Here is a 19,993-nt window from a genome sequence, read left to right on the forward strand (position 1 = left end):
AAGAGTGATGATGAACAAAATTATAAAATATTTCCGATCTAAGTATGTTAAATATGATGATATTACATCGGCGTATCACAAGTTATTATTGGTTTAATGATTACAAAAAATTATGAGTGAAACTATATCTAAACTAGTATTCACTCGGCCGGGTAGAATATGACAGTACTGGTCAACATGCTATTTATATCATCAACAGCTGCTTCGGTGTGAACTAAATTAAGTTGGTGTACTGTAGAATTCGCGAATTCTGTAAGTTTACTTACTTTTACAAATACGTTCTTTCCTCGAATAGTATACAGGCCGTCTGAAATCTTCTTGAGTTGATCCTTGTCTGGTAAAACCTTGGCAGCAATCTGTAATACCTGCTTATGATATAAACACATTAAATTGTGTTATAGAATTACTTTTTGTGCTTTATAGCGTGGGTGAACATATATATATATATATACATTTTAGCTTAAATATAGCTTAAGTAAATACATCGGAACATTAAACACACTTCCTTAATGTTTAAGATTTGCGTTTAATTTATAACAAAAATCTTCCCTTAAAACTTCCAGCATATTTGGAGTTATCATTTTTGAATATCGATATTCCAAACTCATATTTTTTAAATAACTAATAAATATCAGTACTAAAGTTTTCACTGATTGAAATATAGTTCCAGTTCAACTTTACTAATTGTCAAAATCATAGATATTATATAAATTATATCTTATTAACTGTTGTTTTTTGAAAGTATTTCTTTTAAAATGATATATATATTTTCAACTATATTAAAATAAATACTGTTTATTCAAAAACAACGAAATACCCGTTTATCCAAATCTGAAAGTTTGATGTGATTTTTTATGGGTATAAAACTTCGTTTCTGAACTGGAGGACGTGGTCTCTTGTGCTCTGGTGTTGGCCCTGGAGTAATGGTATTAGTGATAGACATAGTGGCGTCCATTCGCTGAAGAGGAATGGAAGATACAGATTCACTTTCTGAGGTCGTTCCATAGTCTTGGTCTTCACTGTTCTTTTCTAGTCTCACTAAAGCTGGCGGTGGAATACCGAACCGAGAAGCAAGCCTTCCAAGCTCCAAAAGACACAAAACCACATTCCTTGGGTGTGTATGGCGAACTTAATGCGTCAAAAGGAATTATAGAAAAATTACACAAGTTTCATCTTAGCTACAATGCTACTGCTTAACAACACAACTTTGAAATATTTTAGCGCCACCTGCATTTTGAGAGGATTTTTACTTGCTATACTAATTGCCAGGGTATTTTCATATCTTCAAAGAAAAATCATCAGTTATTAGGAAAATAATAACGACATGAAATCAGTTATTCGCTATAGTTGTAAACCTCAGTTTTCAACTTGCCTAGAATTATATTAGATACTCTACAAAATAATAACAATAATAATAATGATAAATTAGGGACTCCAATTAGTTTCTGTAAAATTTATTATCTTTGAATGTATAATATACATAACATAGGAAGTCAGTCAATGGACTTCGATGATTTTCAAAAGAATACACACTGTAAGTGAAATTTCTAATTACAAAGCTTCAAGATATGGATAAAAAGTTTGGTTTATAGTACAATGATTATTATTTCTGTGTAGATAAGGCCCTATATACCTTATTTTTTCTTTTGCCAGCTTTATAACAAGCAGTTGTATTTATCTTCTAATCTCGTTCTCAGAAACCTAAAGAAGTAATCCCTGATATTACTAGCTAAACATATGTGCTTTGAGTTTATAACTACAAAACCGTAAGAAATTATTTGGCAAACTTTAAAACTATTTGAAATATGATTTACCCTTGAATTTTAGAGTTACCGATGAGGTCTAGATCCCAATAGGTTTAAAAAAACATTTTATTGATATTTACGCACCATGATGATAACTTATGGGTCCATGACTTTGATGATTACAGGATCGCTAGTAACATATGGATAATTAAAACAATTGTTTGTTTTAGCGCAAAGCTGCACAATTGACTATCTGTGTTGTGTTATCTCAAAAGATCGAACCCCAAGTTATAGTGTTATTATTCGTCAAGCTTACCTCTGAGCCACTAAGATAAGATGTAAACGAAAATACCGGTAATATGGAATTCATCCCACTGATATTTCCTGGGGTTTCCTATGTATTTTATATAGAAAATTGGCGATTTTATCGAATTGTTTAGTACCAGATTTTTTACACCGAGCTTGGTAACAGGCAAAAAAATTATACAATTACCCAATATAATACAATATGTGAATCACACCGGTAGTGAACGGAAAATAATCAAACCGATAATTTGAGTGTTAAATGAGTGTAACGATTTAACAGAATATTTTGTGCAATGGTTTGAGCTCTGACCTTTAAAACGATCTTTCGTATAACAATAATTAACTAATCCCCTGTATATCGGTGGCTCAGCAGTAATCTTGAGGTCTTATAAAGTTTAATTCGGAGTTCAGTTTTTGCGGTGGGTACAGTGCAGACAGTTCTATGGGCAGTTTTGAGCTTAACAAGAAACTAAAAAATACTTTCGATAAGTACAGAAATTCAACAGTTTCGACTACTTTATTGGAATTTTATAAAAGATTATCTATATGCTTCCAAAGTTAATTTCAGCAGCACCAGTTGACAGTAAATTCCAAATATTTCGCTGTATGTACGAAATACGTTTTGACTGCTACAACATATATATATAAATATTTACCTGCAATCTGACAACACTCCCCTGTCGTTTGGAAATTGCAGGACTTTGTAAACATTTATGACATTATTTGCGAAATTTTATATACATTAATTCTGCAATAAACGGAAAAGTTATATAGAAAATCTTTACGGGAAATTTGTAATTAGTATAGCTTACCAAGCCCATTTGATTCAAATATCACTGCTTCATTTACTCCAAAACTACGGCACCATTTTAGAAAATTTTCAGTGTTGTCTCTTGCAAAAAACGATTCAGACTTGGCATTTTCCCAACATTTGAATTTCGTCGAAGGAATCACCTAAAAAATATTTATAAATTAAAACTTGGATTTCCCCAATATTTGAACATTGTTATACCTAGATCATAGACACATTAATTTATTCTTGGATTTCCGCCAAGGATTTAGTGCTGTCGGAGCGCCACTTCAGTACCTGGATTTGGAGCCGAGTTCCGATACTTCAAAAAAAAGAAAAAAAGAAAGAAAACAAGTTTTTCAGTTTATAGACGAAATTAAGTGTCTTTCTTAATCATACTCTTAGAATATTAGATAACACTTGACTGTTTGAGGTCACTCGTGTTCACTGTCACTCTCCCTCAGGAGCTGGATCAGGCACCGTGCACCTGCTTTTGTTCAAAAGCAAGTGTCTAAGCGTTAAAATACTGAAATGTTTTTTTTTTTGTCACATGTTATGCGATTATTAATATACATGAATATGGTATTAAAACATTTAATAAAATACATTTACAAATATATTGTATGTATAAAACGTATACATTTAAATGTAATATATATAAAAAGGTTGCTTGTTTTAGTTATTCGTGTTGGCAGGACAGAAGCTGTTCAAAGTTGTAGTTAGAGATATAGTAAATTGATACGATATGCATTTTCAAAACGTTTTTAATGTTAGTGATTTATATGTAATATCTAACTGATGGTGACTTCACACGTCTGACTTATTTTGAAAGGTCTGTGGCGCTATAAAATTTCGCACTACAACACCTGATTTCTACTAACATTTGAACGTTGTCATAACAAGAATCATAGAAAAATGAATTTGGTTTGACGTTTTTCTAATGTTTTGAAAATATCTTTAATAAAAAGGGAAAATTGTGTATGCCACTACAGACTTTAATTTTTTAATGTTCAAGAAAATGTTTTTATTCTCATTTGATTTGAATGGTTAAGAGTTATATATGTATTCAATAAATCTCCTAAAACTTCCTGTTATAGAAGAAAATGTATTGTTGATACGTAACATTCTTATTGAAACTTTTTTAAATTCCGATAGATTAGAAAGCTCAAGTACGTTATAGGATGGATTATACTTTTTTTTTATGGAAGTTCATGCTTCAGCCTAAGTTAAATTGTGCCAAGTTTCTCTTTTTCTCTCTCTCTGTAGGGCGCTGTATGACCCTATGGTAGAGCTTTGGATTTCGGAGCTGATGAGCCTGGTTTGAATCCGTGCGATATCACAAAATATTACACTCACTTGAAGTTGTGGACGCGTTATAAGAGTGATAGTCAATCTCTTAGAGTAGATAGTGGGTGGTGGGTTGTGCTGACTGGCTGCCTTCCCTTTGGTTAGTGTCCCTATTGTTCAAAATTCGGGACGGCAGCGATATCCTTAATAACTTTTCCATAAATACAAATACTCTTTGTACACACAAACACATATATAAATATTCGTATTATATTTTGTATCTTGACATTTAGTAGTACTATCTAGTATCAACTAGTGGAGATTTTTGCATCTTAATAAATAATAATTTGTATTACCGGCTACTCTGTTATTTATTCCACACGAAACAATTAGTTTCAAGCATTTAATTTATTGCAATCTTATATCATGTTTCTAGCGCCGTCTTGTGGCGTAATTGCAAATTAAACTAAACAGTTATAAAGTATTATCTTCGACAATCAAAGAGAAAATTAATTAGAAGATTTGTTAATTATGTGTTTTCCGCTAGACCTAAGTGTGCACACAAATTCAGGATACTTCTGTGATACAAGTAGCATTAATATTTCATTTTTGATCACGAACTAAACGTATTAATTTTAAAAACAATTTCTGACAGTTTAATCAGTTTATATAGATTAGTCAGTTTTATTAAACACTGATTTTGAGTTCATTTTGTACTAACTCATCTGTGACGCCCTTATTATACAATTTTTTCATCAAACAAAACAAAGTATATATTTATTTGCTTGAATGATATTGTTTAATACATTTCAAAAAGTTTTAAAATATTCGTACAGTATTTGAACTTATACTAATGCAAGATTTATATGTCAGTTGAAAACTTTGCCATCAGTTTTTCTTGTGAATTCGCAAAGTTTATTTAAACTATCTTATCATGCTTTGATATTAAAGTTTCAGGTTTTCCTTCGCATGACTGAGGTTTTGAAAACACAGCACTTTCTCATTATTTTCATTTGAAGACAAAAAACGTAACGATGGTCCTATATATTCAGATGCTTGCAAAGTTTATATATTGTTATCATATATTGAATATAATTCTTAACCTCTCATTCGTTGGCTTCAGGTTTTGAGATTTTCCTTCAAATGATTGAGGGTGTTTGAAAACTTAATATCTTTTTATTACTTTTACTTGTGGGTTTATTTGTTTGTAGTTAAGCACAAAGCTACATAATGGGCTATCTGTGCTCTGCACACTATGGGTATCGAAACGTAGTTTCTAGCGTTATAAGTCCGCAGACATATTGCTGTGTCACTGGAGGGGGGGGGGCTACTCTTTCTTGAAGACAGAAACGTAATCCTTGTGCTGTATACTCAAATACTTGTAATGTTTTTATAGTGATCTCGTATACTGAATGTAATTCGTAACCGTTTGAGCTTAAAATGCAAGTATTCATTAGAATTTATTTAACTAACGAAAGATAACATAATTTAACTTTTTCCTCGGCAGTGGTTTTGATATAAATTGAAAAATTCGTATGTTTTTGAATATTCAAACTTATAACTTGGACAAAAATCTGATTTCGATGTTTTAATTCAGATTTTAGCTAGAGGGTGCTTGACCTTAAGATTAACTAGCTTTATAAAAGTAGTCCTATAATATTTGTGAATATTAGTGATCGAGAGAATTTGCGAAGTGTCTAGAAACAAGGCTATGCTATAAATCAGTGAAGTATTGGATCGGTTTTTCAGTTGGTAGTGTGGCAGTAATGCAGTAAAATATTCGGATCATGTTAGTTATTACATATACTCGATCCATTAGCGTGAAATTGTACAAGCAAGTTTTTCTGTAGTACTAGTGAGCAAATATCTGTTGAATTTGAAAACGATGTTTGTAACTGAAACCTAAAGGTTAAGAAGGTTAACATGTAGGTTAAGAAATAAATAAACTATACAACGCTTATGATATGTTTAGCTCAACAGTTATATATTGGGCTATAAGACACAAATACGCAGTGTCAAACCCCATAAGCAGCTATAAAATTATTAAGTAAACTAGTTTTTACTTCAAGTACGGCCTTACTGATGAATTTAGTAGTTTCTGAAGCGCTCGTTACTTGATAGATATTCATTGATATTTTTTATTAATTTATAAAAAACCAATCTGTATAAAAAATTCGGAATTTAAGCAGAAACTAAAACATGGCTTCCATAAACATAAGTTATCAAGTTTCCTTCTGTCTTGAAAATGTAATATAATATTGCTCAAAACGCAGCATTGATGTAGATGTACTACAGTATGGTATATACGTTTTTATTAAAACATTTTTAGATTCCAAAGAGCACAACAAGGCCAAGTAAAAAAAAAAAAAAATACATGTTTAGCGTCCCCGCCCGCTTCCTTTTTTTACAGCCACCTCCCTAATTTTTTTTAGTTTTCGCGATTTTTTCTTATTTTGAATTATCGTTTTTCGATCATACAAAGAAACAAAGAAGACTTCTGAATAAAAAAATTAAATGAACACAGTTGATTAATTTTGCCATTTTTCTTTACTATTCACTGGTAAAAGAGTAGCCCAAGAGTTGGCAGTGGGTGGGGATGATAAGCTGCCTTCCCTCTAGTCTTTCACTGCTAAATTAGGGACGGCTAGCGCAGATAGCCCTCGCGTAGCTTTGCGCGAAATTCAAAACAAACAGTGGTCTTGGGGAAATATGACATATACTGTATATATATCTACATATACAAGTGATACTGAAGACATTTTCTAGCTTTACAGACACTGAATAATAAACAAGGTTATCAATCTTAACATTGCGCCAATAAGTTCCATATAATACAAACTTCTTCAGTGGATGAATGAACGTGTTATTGTGTATGTATCATTCGTAACTAATCGTTGTGGACTTTGTTGGCTAGTTTTAACTCTTTTATATTATGATTTTTTGTAAACACTTAAGTTTAAAAGGTATTGTACACGCGAGGGAAATTATATTAATTTATTTATGTATTTTATATAGACTTTTCTACATGTTACATGCATTGGCTCACTGACTGGTATGCTTTGTTTGTTTGATGTTAAGCACAAAGCTGCACAATGGGCTATCTGTGCTCTGCCCACCACAGGTATCGAAACCCGGTTTCTAGCGTTGTAAGTCCGCAGATATACCGCCGTGCCACTGGGGGGCACACTGGTATGCAGGTGCTGTTGTAAAACTCAGTTTACTTCCATGTTTATGTTTGTTTTGTTAAATTTCAAGCAAAGGTAACTGAACGCTATCTGTGCCAGTCATCTATAATTTTGAAGTGATAGACTAGAGAGAAGGCAGCTAGTCAACATCGCTCTCCGTCAACTTTTGGGTTATTCTTTACCAACGAACATTATAACTCCCTCATGGCTGAAAAAGACGAGTATGTTTGGTGACGGGTTTCGATCCTGCGACCCGCAGATTGTGAGTCGAGTGCCCTAACCACGAGGAGTGCCCTAACTAAGCCCCACTTTTGTGTATACAGTATTTCAATCACCACCTGCACGTCAAAATAAATAAAAGTACTTCTAAAAATGGTATAAGTTATATCACTGTGTTGCTTCTTACAAAACTAGTGTGCATAGGAGGAATTATACGAATTTATGAAAGTAAACATTTCGGGCACATAAAAATTCCACCATTCATTGTAGGTTAGGGGTTGACCGGTGATCAGCGTTGTGGACTGTGAATTCGCAGGTCCATGATCCGCGTCTCGTTGCCGTAAAATATGGTTAGAGTGCTCGACTCGCAATCTGAGGGTCACGGGTTCGAATCCCCGCCCCACCCAACATGCTCGCCCTTCCAGTCGTGGGGGCGTTATAATGTGATGGTCAATTCCCCTATTCATTGATAAAAGAGTAGCACTGCTAAATTAGGGACGGCTAGTGCAGACAGCACTCGTGTAGCTTTGGGCGAAATTGAAAACAAACCACAACCAACTATTCGATTAGAGTTGCCCAAGAGTTGACGGTGGATGGTGTTGATGGTCTTTCCCCTCTAGTCTAGTTCAAAATTAGGGACAACTTGTACAGCTTTGCGCGAATATCCAAAACCACCAGACTAAGCTACAACAACTTTTGAATGGTTAAAGTTTACGTTATGCATGATATACTTCCGTCCCCATTTTTTTTACCGTCTATATTATGGGGCAATCTTGTAATTGGCGTAATTTTTATTATTTTCAGTGAAGAGTTCGTGCGTTTTACAAGAAATGTTCGAACAGATTTAGGCGGAAGTTAATGCGTATTCAGCACGCTTATCAAAGTTAGGAATCAAAGCTATTTAAGATAATGGGAGGGTTATTCTGTAAGTAGTTCGACCTAAAAACTTCGAGACCTTGAAGAACATATCTATTCAAAGTTTGGGAATGAAAGACGGTGCTCATGGTTGGCATAGGATAAAAAATCCTCATTGTCAGCATATGATAAAAAAGCAACTATATGACACGATATAATAGTATTTTCGCACTATTAACATCCAACCTGGTTTTAAATACTGAGAAAACTTGTTACATTAAGCGGGGACAGAGAACAAAGAGAAAGACGATAGGCCTATATAATTGAAGAAAATGGAGACTCAAAAGATAGTATAATTTCTATAGATTTAAGAATTTTTCAAATAAGCACCAAGTAGAATAAATTGGAAGAAAACTAAATACCGTGAACAGTTCGAGAAAGGCCTGGCACCTTCTGGTGGTTAGAGCTCTCGATTCGCAATCTACGGGTCCCGAGTTCAAAACCCGTAACCGAAAGTGCTCGCCCTTTCAGCTATGGGGGACGTTATAATGTTACGATCAATCCCACTTTTCCATTGTAGCCTAAGAGTTGGCGGTGGGTAATGTTAACTAGTGACCTTTCCTCTAGTCTGTCACGTTAAAATTAGAGACGACTAGTGCAGATAGCCTTCGAATAGCTTTGTGCGAAATTCAAAAAGATACAACCAGTTCGAAACATATATTTCTAGAATCTACAATAATCTTAAAAATAAAATTTTAAGCTTCCAAGTTTTTGTCATACTATGTACAGCCACATTTTTTATAGTTTTTATCTTACTTGGCTTTTTTTATATAAATTATATTTTTCTGTTGCGATTAATGTATAGTGAACTTAATTAGCACGACCTGAACTACCATAGTGCCACCAGCGCCATTAACGTTGCTTTTTTTCTATAGATTTAGCCTTTATTATAAAAAAAAAGCTGTAGTCACCGCTGTAATTCTTACACAGCTCAGACAATGTAGTTATCTATAATAGACTGAAAAGCTTAGAGCTCGAAGTTTAGGAAAAATATTTAAATAGTCCTTTCCTTTTCTAAACCAGTATTTTCATATAAAACTTATAACAAGTAGTTAAACCGATATCATAATCAAACAAATATTACACTTGATTTCTAGCATTTTAATAGACGTAATTGCTAATATTTTTAATGACAACCATATGTCGAACACATACTTGTCGTGTTTTTATGGTGGGTTTCTTGTTTGTTTAGCTATACCTGTCGAATTCAGGTGCACTGATAGCCATAAGATAAGTTTAAAAGGATCCGTAAGAACGCAAGTTCAAGAAATGTTATACTGAGAATAAAGCGTATACAGATAGCAAAAGAAGCAAAAACAGAAGTGATAGAGTAAAACAAAACTTTATTCACAAATGTTAAATGAATATAATTAAATTGGCTGACCTTTGGCTGCTGGAATGAAGGACAAAATTAAGAGGAATTCAAAGTAACGTCTGCATAGGACAAGGATAAAGAGAATTTTCATTTTGTGCACAAAATTCAGAGAAAAAAAGTTAAACTGCTGAATACTAGAACCATAACTGCATACATGAACACCATCAAGTGATGCTTATAATGGAGAAAATCCTTAACTTATGCCAATTTGTATAAGTAGTTGTATCACCCCTTGAAATGAATTACATAGTGAACACAGACACAAAACCAAGTTGATATAAGCATTTAGATGTTAGTGTATATAACCTTCACCTTAGAAACAGGATTACAGCCTTCACGAGAATGTAGTAACTACATGAACTCCTGCACGAAAATTTTGAAAAATACCTGAATATTTTTGACTATAGCAATAGTCTGAACTAGGTATTGAAGGATTAATACTTGTTCTAACTATGACATTACATGTTTTTCGTACAACCTAAACCATTTTCTAACGCGATCTCAGTTGCATATTTTACCTTTATGAAGACCTTGTGTAGTTCATTGCCAATCCTTGAATTATTTGCCATTATTTTCTGCTGATATGTGTTTCGAAAGGCAATTTTTTATGTTATCATTCTCTCAATAGCAATAAATAGCTCTAGTTTTTGTTTTCCGAGTTCACTAACTTACCAGCAATGCTTACACGTTGATGGCCCAGACTCCAGCTATTTGTGTTAAGTTTCTTTAAATCCATATATTTGTTATATAGAAATATCCATAGTGTGCCGTGTTCCTATAAATACTATAACGTTTCACTGAACTAATTCAGAGGTATATTACCGTATTCTATCAGTTTCCATTGGGTAAACCCTTCGCTGTAATTTGATGAAGTTTGTGCGAGACTTATCCAAGTGTAATACCCCAAACTCTCTCTTTTCGGCAATTACAGACACAACGATGTACTAATTTATCGTTGATACAGTGTGTGTTTGTGCCATTCAGCTACGAAGTATATACTGTGTCTCCTAAGTATGGTCGCTTTGCCTACAAGTGTTAAAAGCGTGTAAATTAATAAACAGATTCAAGATTACCCTTGCCCCGGGTCGACTGTAGTCTAATGAACAGATTCAAGATTACCATTGCCTCGGGTCGATTGTAGTCTAATGAACAGATTCAAGACTACCATTGCCTCGGGTCGATTGTAATCTAATGGTTACTATGCTGGGATGTATATCGCAAAGCCCAAGGCTCGAGCTTACGAGGTACTGTTGAACGATCTCTTCGCCTTCAGCTATGAGATCGTTATAAAAGTGACAGTCGGTTCGGCTATTTGGTTAATGGTAACTGTTTAGGCAATGTGTGCTGCTAACAAGTTGTTCTCCCTCGGGTCAACATCTCAAAATTAGGGACGGCTATGTCAGCACCTTGGGTTCTCAGACCTGGTTGATGAACAGGTGTCGCATAGGAAGTACGTATCCCCCTTTTCCTGCATTTTCTTCATACCTGACATATACCTCCTGGTGTAAAGTATTGTACACATAAAATATAAAAATGAATGGATTAGATATATATGTGGAAACTTCGAAGATTTCAGCCAAACCAGTTATACCTATTGCCGCTTTAATTAATTATACACATCTTCATGTTAAAGCTTCTTTAATTCATTTATATGTGTGTGTGTGTGTGTGTGTTTTTCATTGTTAAATAAAATGGCATTCTTTCTACAAATGCTATTTCAAGAATGTGAAAAAAAATTACTGTTGACGCATGAGCAATAACTCGTTTCTGTTTGATGAACATCAAGCTGTAATTTAAATTTGTTTTAAATGATAACTAATTGTGTTTTAGCTAATAATCTGAATTATGTTACAACTGTTATTGTTGATTGATCAAAACTCTGATCTCTTTACTAGCATGTTGTATGGGTGTATAACGTGGCTATGTCTGTGAGAAGTTTAAGACTTTTAAGACTAGTAATATGTATATAAATATGTTCTCTACAAGATCTCGTTGCCAGTGCTAGCGTCTGTTGAACCCAATGAAATATAATTACATGAATATATTTTTAATACATGAACCAATGATAATATATTCGTTTTTTTCTATAATATTCACATTGTTAGAGAAACAATAGTTAGACGCAAGAGCACGCTAAATTCTGTTATATCCGTTTCTGGAGGATCTTGCTAACACCTCGTAAAATTGATAACGTTAAAATGTTAGCTCTTGTTTTTATAAAATAAAAAAGCATCAGTGTTTGTTTTTTACCGTTGAGCAAAAAGCAACACAATGGGCTATCTGTGCTGTGTCTACCACGGGTAACGAAACCCGGTTTATAGCGTTATAAGCCTACAAACTTACCTCTGAGGCACTGCTGGGGGGGGGGGGGTGGCAGCCTCAATGAACAAATTAGGAATGAAACCAATACCATCAGCAGCAGACCTTTGAAACGTTACGTTGTGGAATACCCGGGGGTCCAACCAGACCCCAGGACATAATTGCCATTACAGTAAGGCTCTGGATTCAAATTAAAAAAACCAGTTGCATTACAACTTTAATTAGGGTTAGCATGCAATGGGAACAACGTGAAATATAAGTATTCTAGTGGAAATATATTGACAAATTAAGAAGTTACAAAATTGCATTGTTCCTCAGTATACAAATAAGTAGCATTAAACCATTCCTTATACAAACAATGTATCAAAGAATGCCGAAGTTTTTTTATACTCCTATATTTAAGTCACTATTCACCAATATATGATGAAATTAACACAATACTGTAAAATTCAACTCAAAGAAAACTTAGAGTGTACGTTGTGGATCACCTTGGATCCTACCAGACCCCAACAAAAATGTATCCTTATAGTAGGCTATGGATTGAAAATCCAATAAGCAGGTTATTTACAACAATTATGAAACGAGGTTTTTATAAAATAGGGCATTATATGCAGTCATCACAGAGAACACTTGTTGAGGACTGAGATGTGCATACATACTTACCACAATGATGTTATAAGTAAACAGACAATATGATAATGTACTACTTTGATGGATTATCCTATATAACAGCCTGTATAGTGAAATATACGTTTAGAAATTTGTTTCGAACGCTATAGGGCGATCTGTATGTATAGTGATGGTCAATGATAGTATGGGGCCTGAGTCGGCAGCAGATAAATATTACATTATAGCTACCTACTCCCTCTACCTGTTTCGAAAGCAATAGTGTCATTTTGATCCAGGGTTTCTGCTTGGCAATTACATCAATTGATATAAATTTGTAATGATTATGTAAAAGATACACAACCGAGAAAGTTGTTGGTGTCCATATGGATCCCAGGTGTCCTGATGAGAGCCAACATTTTCTGTCGTTGTTTCTATCTTTAGCGGAAGCTGGTGGTCAAAATATTAACTAAATGTTAGATAAATATGTAAAATAAACAAGTTCAATGGGACTTACTATAATTCCTATCAAGGTATTCTCATATTAAATGAACTCTTTACTCCTATTGTTAACGTCCGCTTGGGAATGAGATAATTGTAGTTTCTTCCGCAATTTGATTCTCTTTGAATGTGTGTGTAGTAAGACTCAAATAATTTAAGTTAAAGAGTCTCATTGACCTAATCGCGAGTCAATGCAATTTTGTTTTCAAGATATTGCCACACGGGCTTTATTTAATGGCTTTTTACTGCTAGAAATCGACTTGCTTCTATGCGTTTCGAGACTAGTTTGTATAGGAAATAAACTGTGGGAAATATGTATTACGAAAAATGTATGAAGAGGCCAGATAAGAAACATTGTATTTGGGCGTAATAGATATCACTAAAACCTGTTTGACTACAATGCAGTTAAGTTTATGGTTGAACGAATACGACGTTCCTTTAATAGACAGTAACTCCCATTATTATTTTTTTCTGTTTCAGGCATATTTGTGTCATGTGCTTTCTTCTTTCGTCTATTGGCCTAACAGTTAGCTTTTCGGGCTACGGTCGAATGGACAAAGGCTCGAAACGTAATGCTGCTGTACACATTCTGCTTTTTTAGCTATGGAGGCGTTATAGAAGTAGCGGTAAAAACCCACTATTCGGCTCAAACAATAAACATTTTACTTTCAGTTATTATATGAAACTTAAAAAGCTGCTGCACTAAAAGAGCAACCTTTTCATAAGAACATGAGCATGGCCAGGTGGTTAGGGCGCTCGACTCGGATTCTGTGGGTCGCGAGTTCGAATCCCCGTCACACCAAACATGCTCGCCCTTTCAGCCGTGGGGGCGTTATAATGTGACGGTCAATCCCACTATTCGTTGGTAAAAGAGTAGCCCAAGAGTTGGCGGTGGGTGATAATGACTAACTGCCTTCCCTCTAGTCTTACACTGCTAAATGAGGAACGGCTAGCGCAGATAGCCCTCGTGTAGCTTTGCGCGAAATCCGTAACAAACAAACAAGAACATGAGTGTAGCTGTGCATTGCACTAGAAAGGTGTAAAAATTTAAAATATTACATACAGCTGTTCATTTATGACAGTACACCTACAAATATTTAACGAAGTGCAAAGTTGAAAAATAAGTACTCCATTAAGGTGCTGCACTTTCAAAAATGTATGCTCTTTTTTTCTAATTCATTACTAACCATGATAACGGCAGATATTCGACTGCTACAATCTTATAGTAAATATTTACTAGCTTTATACAATAGAATATTGTCGTGAAACACGACTTGGTTTAATTACTAGCTTTATACAATAGGATATTGTTGTAGAACACGATATGGTTTAATTACTAGTATTATACAACATGATATTGCCGTAGGACACGACTTGGTTTAATAACTAGTTTTATACAATGGAATATTGTTGTAGGACACGATATTGTTTAATTACTAGCTTTATACAATAGGTTATGGCCTTAGAACACGACCTACTTCAATTACTAGCTTTATACAATAGGATATTGTTGTAAAACACGATATGGTTTAATTACTAGTATTATACAACATGATATTGCCGTAGGACACGACTTGGTTTAATTATAGTTTTATACAATAGAATATTGCTGTAGGATACGACTTGCTTTAATTACTAGCTTTATATAATAGGATCTTGCCGTAGGAAACGATTTGGTTTAATTACTAACTTTATATAATAGGTTATGTCCTTAGAACACGACCTGCTTTAGTTACTATCTTTATACAATAGGTTATGGCCTTAGAACACGACCTACTTTAATTACTAGCTTTATACAATAGGTTATGGCCTTAGAACACGACCTACTTTAATTACTAGCTTAATACAATAGAATATTGCCGTAGGACGCGACTTGGTTTAATTACTAGCTTTATACAATAGGATCTTGCCGTAGGACGCGACTTGGTTTGTTTAATCAAAACATTTCTTATAACAACTAAGAGCCCATTTTGCATGATTAAAAATAACTTTGTGTAAAAGTGACCTTTCGATAATATAAGTGAAACTTTGGATAAGTAGACATTTCTGTATGTATAAATAGCAGCTTTGCATTTATATTGTGATAATGAAATAAATTATATCTTAAATTGTAATACATGTATTATTGTGTTAAGGAAATTGGGAAGAGAACGTGTAGAAAATAATGAAATTCACTGATGTGTAATGTGCTAGATATAAATCTACGTGTAGTATTGAAAGGATTTTTAGTGAATAAAGAAACGAAAGTTCCATTCTATTTTACTGAATGTATTATTGGTTTTTAGTTAATTCTGAGGCAATGCCTTTTGTTATTGTATAATGAAGCGACATTATTTTATGTTGTAGTGTTCTTATAAGATATTTTTTCCCTTTTGAAAAAAAACAACAGCTAATTACATAAAACTTAAAATATATATGTATATTTTGATATTGAGGAATAGATATATGCTTGAAATATAAGTTAAACATTTATTTATCTAAGGATTTAAAATGTTGCATATAACTCACAATTTTTGACAGAGAATGCTACTTCCGCTTTAAGACGGTTTTTAAAAAAACTATACGTGAAAATCACAACTTTTACTATAACAACTTCGGATTGCGTGTTGTGAGTAATGTTATCGTGTTATCACCTTTACATTTCGAAACAAAAAATAACTTAAAAGTTGTGTACAAACAAGCTTACCCCTGAAGTCAATCCATTCTTACAGTGCTGCTCGGCTTTATACTGTATTACTCTGACTAGTCGGCAGAGTATCACCCCATTGTCCAAGACGTGCATAAAATTTTCTGGAGTAACGTCTTCGTTACCTGTAAAATAAAAAAGCGCATGCGTTTTGATTAGAACAGCTGTACGTGTGATCTATGGAAAGTACAAGAGCTTGTTTTTCAACTGCAAATAGTTATTGTAGGCATAAACACTCATATCTTTTAAACGATTGTTTTATTGTTGTATCAGTGGAACGAGTGTTAGATTTAAATTTTTCGTGTGTCACTACCGAAGTGATGTAATGTCACAGTTGTTGTTCCAGTGCAGTTTTAGAAACAACTAAAAATGAAATATGAAAGAAAAATACGAACACAAGCGTTAGGCCTGCAGCATTAGGAAATGTTGTCGTTTATTTATTTCCAAAATGTATGTGATATATATCTCTGCAGTTTCAGACATCCAATTTTAAATTCACAGTCTGAGAGGGTGAAACTAGCATTTTAATAGTCGATATTACTAATCTTTTTGACACCAGATGTCTTTCAATTCGACACAAAGTTAATAAGTAAATATCTTAAATCAATATATTTTGTTCAAATTAAACATTTATTTTCTTATAGTATAGAGACTAAAATATCAAGCAAAGATCACGTGAAATTTATCTCTGTTGACTCTGCTTTACATGAAATTCACGGCTGTACAGAAAGTTTACAGAAATGATATTTCAACAGATCTTTACAGTGGGTTTTCTTTAGTGTGTGTACGTGATAAACAAGATGTTTCAGTATGTACGAGACATTGATCCTTTGTGAAAGTGAATGGATGTTATAACCTATATAGCATAAACGTAATTTTTGGATATTCGAACAGATTAAATTTAAAACGGTGTTTTTGAACGAATTTGACAGAAGCGATAATGGTGTTCAAACTAAGTACAGCTGAAAGATACAATTGACTGAATATTTATATTCTTATTTTATGGGTTAAGGAAAGCATATCAAACACTTAAATAACTTGAAATCCAGTGATAAAACATAATACTAATATATAGTTAGATTAATCTATAAAAATAGCTGTTGACAAACATAAAAAAATATAATAAAGCGGGAGAGAGAAAAACAATATCGTAGTGCATTAAGTTTCTATACTGTACATTCCGATGTTAATATTTTGTAAACATTTCTAACTTGTAAACAAATCACCTTTCAGGGACCAAAGTAAGGTTTTTAAGAGACTTGTTTTACTTATTGTAAATCTGACGTACAGAACTAACCTCTCTGACCATTATAATGTCAAAGACATTCACTGAAATGTAACCTGTCCAACTATGTGGGTTGTTAAATGAAACTTTAATTTTAGTAATAAATTTCAAAGTTGGGTACAAACTTATGATCTTAACTACTAATAAATATTTCAAAGCATTACCATTAGTCATGACAAGAGTCTACGTGATCATGAACAGTGTCAAGAATAGAATGAAAACAAAAAGTTAAACTTACTCAGAGTTTGGTTGATCCAATCCGCCAAAACTCGCTTCTGAGCATTCAAAAGTTCTTTTTCTTACTGTTTGAAATATTGTAGCACAGTACACTTACTTAACAACTAAAGTAAACGTTGCTATGGAAACCCAAGTAAATACAACAATCAAGAGAAATGAAAAGCTGTGTAAACTAGATTTGTAGAAACTTCTATAAACGTAAATAAAATCACGACCTATATATCCAGAATGTAACTTCATTAGCTCAAAAATCCGCTGTTACAGCTTCGTCAGGAGCTATCGATATTGAGCTAATAAATTTACATTCTGGAGAGGAAGGTCGTGATTTTATTTAAGTTCACAGAAATATCTGATAATAAACTCCAGTTTGCGTTAGACAAGGTTAAGAATAATAATAGATTTGTAGACACTTTTTTATGAATGTAGTGTATTCAATTATGGAACTGACTTACATATACACCCTGGCAACGTTTGCTTATCTGTATTCTTTCTGGTATTAAGATAATAACCACTGGGGTTTCCCATAGCGAATAATTGCTCAATTTTTTCAGGTCTAAGTGAAAACGAAACTTGAATAAAGCGGATAAAATACGCATTTCAATAGATGCTCTCCTTCGACATGCTAATCTATGACAGGTTATTTTAAAATATTTGCCTTTGTTCGCCAACTTTTAGCTGTAGTTCATAAGTCCATAGCAAAATCGTTTGAACAAAATGTTGAACTAACACGTAACAGCGTTCATACCAGAAAAAGAGGTGACAACAAGAAAAGCGTAACGCCATTGGTTTCAAAACGAAAAATTCTTAACTGCCTATTGGATAAATTTAGGTCACAGTCTGTGATTGGTAAATAGCAGTGAATATGTATATATATGTGTGTGTGTGTGTGCATATTGAACGTAGCTAAATGCATTATAAGATTTCGCTGTAATATAGTTTATATTTCATAAAATATTAGAGAGTAAGATTAAAATGTTAGGCAAAAACTTGAGAGTATTTTTTGGGAATACTTTCAGTAATATGACAGTCCAATTGAAAATGTGCTCACAGCTAAGGTCACAGTTCAATTCAGCCGGACTCATATGAAACATATATATATAATACAATCGTTTCCAGAATTTAGAACCACAGAGATGCCAAGGTTCAGGAAAATTAAACGGATGAATTTTACACTTGAAGGAGGCAGACCATGCACCAAGAACGACTGAAGGGAGGAAGAGGAGAGCAGGAGGGGGTCGTCAGGAGCTCTTTCGGAAAAATAAAATTGCTTTTTTATTGTTATCCAGTGCATCTTGGGACCTGGTTTTAAATTTGAAAAGTACATAATGCAATTTGTATGGTTCACTTTACATATTTAATAGTATGACTAAACTCTGACTACATTCATATTTATGAAACAGGAAAAATGTGATACATAGCTGAATAATGATATCATCGAAATAAATAACTAACAAGAAATTTAGGAATTATTAATTAATCACTCTGTTTATTATTTTTCAGTTAAAAGAAAAAAAAAAAGACCATTAAAATTTGTCTCCAATCTGGCTATCTAAGGGTCATTTTTCCGTAAATGGGTTCCCCAAATATTAATGGGGTGTCAGTCGGAATCACGAAAGGGAGATTCTGTAGTGAAAAATCATGGTAAAAAAGTCTATTTTGGTTCTAATTGTGAATGGGTCGAAGAAAAGACTCACTTCGCGTGAGAGCAGGAGGTGATGGTTAAATGAAGGTGACTTAGTATGTCTGAAAGTTCAAGAAAAGTCTCGTTTTTTTGTGACTGTTTGAGATTTAGCTTTCAGAAATAAAAAAGGGGTTAACTCTAAAGATTTCCAGCTATTTCCACTTTTCTGACAAGTACAAAACTCTTATGGATATGATAACTGTTTTACCGAATACCCTTAGCAATCATTATAGTTTTTACCAGGCAATAGGCCGATATAGATTTACATTGTATAGGCCATGTTGTTTAGTCTTCACACGCTTTATATCGCTGGTTGTATTCCAATCACGGTCCGGAAATAGTGTGTATCTCACGCAAAGTAGAGGACAATAACAAAAACCGGTTTCAGTCTACTGTTTATCTGGTGGGCTTTACCCAAAAAACTTAAAAATATTTGCGACTCGTATTCTTTTAATTCCCGAAAGCGAGCGTTCTTTCATTTAACGTGTTAAATAAAATATTCACATCGTGCTCATAGTCAAGATTCTATGAACAACTACTTTACAAAACGCTGTAGGCATGGATCATACAGCTCGTTTTTAAATATAATTTCAATTGGGCAAAACTTTAGACACCAAGTACTGACTACTCATAGTACAAAACAAATCTGTGAAGCACGGTTTTCCCTCAAATCGCTACTTTTATCTATACCTCATAGAGCTCGTTTTTAAATATAATTTCAATTGGGGCAAAACTTTAGATACCAAGTACTGACTATCCATAGTACAAAACAAATCTGTGAAGCACGGTTTTCCCTCAAATCGCTACTTTTATCTATACATCATAAAGCTCGTTTTTAAAAATAATTTCAATTGGG

At 33.6% G+C, this 19,993-nt stretch overlaps 1 pseudogene; it reads right to left on the reverse strand.

The window, feature by feature from the left end:
• The window catches only part of LOC106470027, a 21,932-nt pseudogene extending 3,880 nt beyond the window's left edge, over positions 1-18,052 (reverse strand).
• Between the last annotated feature and the right edge of the window lie 1,941 nt (positions 18,053-19,993).

The sequence above is a fragment of the Limulus polyphemus genome, unplaced genomic scaffold, assembly GCF_000517525.1.
Source record: "Limulus polyphemus unplaced genomic scaffold, Limulus_polyphemus-2.1.2 Scaffold3779, whole genome shotgun sequence".
In the NCBI taxonomy this organism is placed as follows: domain Eukaryota; kingdom Metazoa; phylum Arthropoda; class Merostomata; order Xiphosura; family Limulidae; genus Limulus; species Limulus polyphemus.